The following is a 6,293-nucleotide window of genomic DNA, read 5'->3' on the forward strand; positions in this document are numbered from 1 at the left end:
ATATCTATGTGGAGGTACGAGTTAGTTTATCTGGAAAGCTAAAAAAGGGAAAGAAGTAGGCTCAAAATGATACAATTATAGAAAGTATATATTGAGTTTCCTTTCTTCTATACTATAAGATATTAAGTTTCTTATAATGAGTTTCATATTTTATGGGGTTACTATTATAGTGAGATTTGTTTTTTAAAAGTCAAGAATTGTAACTCTATAAATTTATGGTAAATCAGAATAATCCCCATGAATGAGATTACCATCCGTAGATATCGGCACCATTGTCGAACCATTGATTCTTCTTCTCTCTCACTCATTCGTCTTTATTTCTTTTATTGCAAATTCAACAGGATTTATGGCCTTACATGGGGTATGACCCCTTAATAGAGTAGAATGACAGACTAGAATTTATGTAGCCGATTGCAATTAGTTGGAAAAAGAATCTGGTGATAATGATGATGATTAACAATGATAAAAAAAGTCTAATTATTTAACTACATACTTATGTTAGAACATACTACGAAATTACTTCCATAGGCAAAGGACATAGGAACAATTTTTCGACATGAAATTCTAGGATACACGTTAGACTTACCCAATGAATAATTTGAAAAATAAAATAGAATTTGAGTTCCTAAATACTTAAATCTAGCGACATCCAAAATTCAAAGAGTTTCTATTCAATCTGAAGATATTATTTTTTCTAGCGGGATATAAACATTGCCATTAGTTGTTTTCTGTTTTTGTCCTTTCTTTTTTATTGTTTGAGGTTGGTGGCTTAGTTTAGGAGATACATTTAATGTTATTAGAATCGTATGGACCACCGAATAATTGAGGGATCAAGTCAATCAAAATCAATTAGACTCTTTTTACTTTTTTTTTTTTTTTGGTTTGAGGTTCGTGTATTAGTTGAGGAGATGCACCGAATGTTATTAGAATCAGATGGACCACCGAGTAGTTGCGGGGTCTAGCATCAAATTCAATTGGACTACTTACTGAACTGATTCAACTGCATTTTCAAAAAGGAAAAAGAAATAAAAATATAGATAATAATTTTAAACTATAAAATATATTACAAAAATTAATATAGTTTTGATGAGCCAAACAAGTCACTTATTCCAATGTGGTCCATTGTCTATCCATCATCCATCTTTAGATTAGACATCAATCAAATGTTACATACACAAAGTTACACTTGTGGTTAGAAAAAGGAATTCAAAAACTAATGTTTATATTTTTCGAAAAAAAATTCAAAATTGGAGATTATCAAACCCTAAAGTTTTGGATAAAAAATACATCTTTCAGATATATTTTTTGAGTAATAATATACAAGAATAGGTGATTTGGCTGATTCACCATATATATTTTTCTTACAAAAAATTACCCAACTTTATTGAGCCAGTGTGACTCATCCAAATTAGCTGGTCAAACCGGTCGAAAATTAAATTTGATTGTTTTCCAACATAACAAGATTTTTCTTTGGATGGAAAATATTATTTGGAAGGTCAATAAGTCAGATTAAGTTGTGTTGATAGTTATAGAAACCACACATTGAGTTTTCTATCTTGTATTACAAGATATTAAGTTTCTTATATTGAGTTTTCTATTTTGTGGGACTACATTTATAGTGAGATTTCTTTCTTAAAAGACAAGAATTATAACTCTATAGATCTCTGATAAGCCAGAGTAATTCCCATAAATGAAATATTGGTTTACCCTCCATAGATGTAGGCACCATTGCTGAACCACTTATATGTTGTGTTAATCTATTTTCTCTCTTCTCCTGTCTGTTTCCTTTATTACGAATTCCACATGATATTTCCATTATTGGCCGGAGCTATTTCTTTGAAGCTGCCTTTTTTTGCTCGTTCCTAGTTGACACCTTTGAAGATATTTTGTTTTTTTGCTCCCTCTCTCTTGTTCATTGCTCACTTTACCAAAAAAAATTTCCAAGGACGGCAAACTATTGCAAACCATTTAATACCTCTCTCCAATATCTTCTTTTCGTTGCAAACTTCTAATTGTTCATTTGAATGGACTTAATTATCGTGCTTGATCGAAAATTGTTTCACGTTCTTTCTTTCAAAAATATAAACTTAGATACATAACTATGAAGAAAATCATGAATTTTGACTTTAAAACCTCTAAAGAAAGTGTTGAGAAATATTCCCTGGTTGTTAAAAACGAGAAATATGAAATAAAAAGGCCTTAAAATAGTGGTAGATGTAGAGGCCCTGATAATTATCATGATGATAGATGGGTTCGTAATAATAGAGGGCTTCCTAGATGTGATCATTATAACAATATAAGACATGTGAAGTCTAGGTGTTGAGTATTATATCCACATTTGCGGCCCATTAATAATAGGACAACCGACATATTTATCACTCAGACCGCAACCATTCAAACTTATCACTATAACTGTAAGTATTATCGGCAATCAAGTAACAACATTGGTTCTTCCTCCACATATGATCATTCTTCTTCATTATCGGATATAAGTAACCCTTATGCTTTTATGTCTTCCTGTAACACTTTTCATTGGATAATAGACTCATGGACTATAGATCATATGATTGGTAATTTACAGTATCTATCCAACCTCAAAAACAATAAAAATGTGGATGTCGTATCTATTGTGTAAAGTTCCTTGATTCTTGTCCACGGTTTTGGTAAGACCAATTTCTTCTCCAAGTCTCAAAACTCTTAAGGTCTATTTATGTCATCATTTTCATCTAACTTGATGTCTGTTAGTAGAATTACTCAGGGCATGAATTGTAATATTATTTTTACTCCCAATTAGGTGACTTTCTAAGACCGATCCATAGGGAGGAAAATTGGTCATAGAAGACAGTCTCATGGGCTATATTTATTTAATCAAGAGAATATGGCTTTAGTTGTTAGCTAAGATAATTCTAATATCAATAAATTGTGACTTTGGAGATTCAAACACCTCTCAGATAAAGTTTTAAAAATTTTAATGTCATCTTTATCTTTAAACTTTCATTGGTTCGTAAATTCTCAAAACAGACAAGATTTCCATTTCAGTCTTCATGCATGTTTCGATGGAACCCTTTTATTTGATACATTCTGATGTGTGGGGACCAGCCCCAGTTGATTCTTATGTTGGCTTTAAATATTTTGTTACTTTTATTGATGCTTAGTCTCGTGTTAGTTGGGTATATTTATTGAAATAAAAAACAAAAACTTTCCCTGTATTCAAAGAATTTTCCAAGATTTTCACTCAATATAATTGCACGATTAGAGTTCTGCTGACTGATAATAGCACAGAGTATGTGAACAAAGCCTTTTCTGTGCATTTACTGAATCTTGGTATTATACACCAAACATCGTCTATTACAACACCTCAACAGCATGGAGTTGCTGAAAGAAAAAATAGATATGTTTTGGAAGCAACAAGGATTTTTATGTTTCAGATGCATGTTCCAAAAATTTATTGGCTTGAAGTTGTTTTAACTGCTTGCCATCTGATTAACAGACTTCCAAGTAAAATTCTTAAAGATAAATCTTCCCTTGAAATTTTAAAAAATGAAAAAATTGATTTGTCTCATTTATGAGTATTTGGATGTGTGTCTTATGTTCATGTGCCTAGGTAGACGTGATAAACATTTTAGTAGATGTATCTTTCTTGGATACTCCTCTACTCCAAAGGGATACAAATGTTATGATCCCACTACCATAAAAATGTATACTTCTAGTTAATTAGATAATAGTTTGGAAAATAGAACTTAGGAAGAGTGTTCAAGAGGTTGTTTGCCCCGGCCTAATATTAGTACCAGTGATGTGTTCATCACACCTGAAACAAGTCATGAAGATCAAAGCGAAGTGGAAGAACATCATGATGATCAAGTCGAAGTTGAAGAAACCTTTGAAACTCACCAAGCTGGTTTAGAAGAAGAACACTTCACCCCAACTGATGCCCCATTGCATAGGTCTTCTCGTAGCTCTCAACCTTCCTCTAGACTTCAAGATTTTTATACTTACCGTGCAATTTCTTATTCTAATCAAAATTATATTTCCCATGAAAATATCTCTCCTAGCTATTTTTTCGTTTTTGAGTTCCATCTCTAATAGTTCTGAGCCAACTAATTTTCAAGATGTATTTCTCAAACTGTGTGAAGGAAGACCCTATGGGGCCGTTCGGATACCCGGAAATATATTGTCTGTGAAATATATTACTGGCTTAATACATTACCTGTATATGGATTGTTATTGTTTGAGTAGTATTTAGATGCAACCTGGGAAATACATTGTTAATGTTTGGCTATGTCTGGAAGAAATATAGAAAATGCATTACCAACATTTTACCAGCACGTGCCTATAAACTCTCATTTCTTTTCTTTTTTTCACAAAATTCCACTAAAATGCAGAATTATCATTTCCTTCTTTTTTGTCACAAAATTCTACTAAAATATTGAATTAAAATCATCATCACACCATTCCAAAAATATTTTTAATAATAACATATCACCATTCCAAAAAAAAAATTTAATAATAACTTGTACCATTTTACATTCATGACACTATTTCCTACTTATTTTAAGTGCCTTTGGCACTTATATGCAATCACATGTTTTCTAACATGACATTGGTTTTCACATGATAAGTCATTAGAAAAATATAATTGGAATAACATGATTTTATTATGATATGCCTTATTTTTATTTAGTTTTTATAGAAGTCTTTCAAATGTCTCTCTATATAATTTCAAATAAACAATAAATTTATGATACTAAATGTAAATTACAATTGATTACCACGTAACATTCCACTGTTTGGTTACACTTAATTGTAATGAAATGGAAAGAAATTAGGTGAGATTGCGCCAAAAATCAAGAAATCCATTACGCACGGTGATAAGTGAAAAATCTATTACGAGAACAACGGGTAATTTTGGGAAATTTTTACGTGTATTTTTGCCTACCCTATTCTTGATTAAAAAAATCTTCTAACCCCTCTATCTTCCTAATAACTAGGTGATCCCTTCCTTTTTAAGCTCGTCCCATCAACTATCATATAAAAACAAAAATAATAAAAATAAAATTCAGTAATCAATGATAAACTACGCAACACAATGATAATAAAAAATTTTACACAACATAATGTGATCCCTTCCTTTTTAAGCTTATCTCCTCATCTGAAGGCATCAATGTCATATAAAAACAAAAATCATAAAAATAAAAATCAGCAATCAATGATAAATTACATAACATAATTATAATAAAAAATTTCACACAACATAATCCTCATAAGAGATTACTAAAATCTCAATTGAAATAACATACCTCTTTAGTCTCCTCCAATACTTCAAAATTTTATATTGCAATTACCAAACCTTCTAGTTTACTAATCGAACTTCTTCCCATTTTTTAACTCGTACCCTACAGATTTTACATTTAGTATCATAAATTTATTGTTTATTTGAAATTATATAGAGAGACATTTGAAAGACTTCTATAAAAACTAAATAAAAATAAGGCATATCATAATAAAATCATGTTATTCCAATTATATTTTTCTAATGACTTATCATGTGGAAACCAATTTCATGTTAAAAAACATGTGATTGCATATAAGTGCCAAAGGCACTTAAAATAAGTAGGAAATAGTGTCATGAATGTAAAATGGTACAAGTTATTATTAAAAAAAAATTTTGGAATGGTGATAATGTTATTATTAAAAATATTTTTGGAATGGTGTGATGATGATTTTAATTCAATATTTTAGTAGAATTTTGTGACAAAAAAGAAGGAAATGATAATTCTGCATTTTAGTGGAATTTTGTGACAAAAAAAAAAAAAATGAGAGTTTATAGGCACGTGCTGGTAAAATGTTGGTAATGCATTTTCTATATTTCTTTCAGAGATAGCCAAACATTAACAATGTATTTCCCAGGTTGCATCTAAATACTACTCAAACAATAACAATCCATATACAGGTAATGTATTACGCCAGTAATATATTTCACAGACAATATATTTCTGGGTATCCGAACGGCCCCTTAGGGTCTTCCTTCACACAGTTTGAGAAATACATCTTGAAAATTAGTTGGCTTAGAACTATTAGAGATGGAACTCAAAAACGAAAAAATAGCTAGGAGAGATATTTTCATGGGAAATATAATTTTGATTAGAATAAGAAATTGCATGGTAAGTATAAAAATCTTGAAGTCTAGAGGAAGGTTGAGAGCTACGAAAAGACCTATGCAATGGGGCATCAGTTGGGGTGAAGTGTTCTTCTTCTAAACCAGCTTGGTGAGTTTCAAAGGTTTCTTCAACTTC

This window comes from Amborella trichopoda, chromosome 10 (genome assembly GCF_054954075.1).
Source record: "Amborella trichopoda isolate Santa Cruz 75 chromosome 10, AtrichopodaSantaCruz75HAP2 v2.0, whole genome shotgun sequence".
Taxonomy (NCBI): domain Eukaryota; kingdom Viridiplantae; phylum Streptophyta; class Magnoliopsida; order Amborellales; family Amborellaceae; genus Amborella; species Amborella trichopoda.